This window comes from Rhea americana, unplaced genomic scaffold, assembly GCF_003343005.1.
Source record: "Rhea americana isolate MKP2758 unplaced genomic scaffold, rheAme1 scaffold_181, whole genome shotgun sequence".
Lineage (NCBI taxonomy): Eukaryota > Metazoa > Chordata > Aves > Rheiformes > Rheidae > Rhea > Rhea americana.
Window position 1 is genome coordinate 80,046 of NW_028185939.1, and position 1,441 is coordinate 81,486.

Consider the following 1,441-nt stretch of genomic DNA (forward strand, 5'->3'; position numbering starts at 1 on the left):
GGGCGCCCGCAGCCGGCCGCGGCTCCGCCGCCGCTCGGATGTGCTGGGCCCGCGCCGCTGCCGGGGCGCAGAGAGCTAGCACCCGCTCCGCTGGCGGCTCATCCTCCTCGGGGGAAGCAGCACCGCGAAGCTCCCYGCTTGCTCGCCAGTAGGAGGAAGCAGAAGAGCCCCGTCCCCGCAGCAAGGCATCCCCTGCCTCCGGGGGAGCAATCGCCTCCCAGCCCCGAGCACGTTTTCCGCTGCCATCATTTTCTGCAGTTTGCATTTCAAAATCTGTTCCGGCTCAGCACTGAGACCTTCCTCCAAGCCCCCAGATAACCGCTCAGCGTGAGGCAGTTACCTCCGCAGCCCGGCGGAGCCGCGCCGCGGGCTCTCCCACCGGCTTGGCGGCCCGGCTGGCTGGGGCMGCGCGCTCAACGTCGCTGCAGTTTCGCCCGGCGGATTACACTGGTGATCTACCCCGCTGACCATGATCCACACAGAGAATATTTTCTCCTTGTTGTTATCTCAATAAATATGGATCTCAGTACAGAAGATCGGGAAAAAAARTTTTACAACAGAGGGAGCGGAAATAAATACATCGTAGTCACACGAGGGAGCAGTAACCGCTGAGCTATTTTGGGCGCAATACATCATGCAAAAAATAATGTGTCTTTCRAGCAGATTTCAAGTCCAAAAGGTACAAAATGTTTTCAGAAAGYAAATTCTCACATACATTAAGTGCCGTGCCCCGGAGTGAGACCAGCTGCTAAAAGGCTTCTTACTTGAGCTTTGTGGAGCGTTTTGCACCAGCAGAGCCGGGAGCTCGGCTAGCACAAACCGACACCGCTCCGCTGGTGTCAGGCACAATTTGCGTAGCTAGAGCGGAGCAGGTGCTTCYGCGCCGGGCTGAACCAGGACCGTCCCGGATGGGGGACGGGAGGCAGAGCGTTAGTCAGCCAGCGGGGCTGCAGGGGCGGCGCAGGCTTTGCAGCGCCCCCGGCTGCACCGCCAGCGCCCGCGCTCTGTGCCCACTTCCTCCGAGTCGCCAGCGCCCCAAAGGCACAAGCGGCTTAAAAAAATCCAGCGCGATTCGGGAGCAAATAAACACACTGTCACCTTCCGTCTCCTGGGCTTTTGGAGGTTACGGTGTGCAGGAGGCAGCTGGAGCTCAGAAATAACCAGCTATTTTATTAAAGGAAAGGGCAAGATCCGCCTAAGTAACTGCAGCAGTGGAGGCTTTCGGGGAGACAGCGGCTGGCCTCAAACCAAGCGTGTGCACGCAGACACCCGCGCGAGACGGCTCGGAGCGGGCGTCGTGCACGCAGACGCCCGTGCGGGGACGGCTCGGAGCGGGCGTCGTGCACGCAGACGCCCGCGCGGGGACGGCTCGGAGCGGGCGTCGTGCAGGCAGACGCCCGCGCGGGGACGGCTCGGAGCGGGCGTCGTGCAGGCAGACGCC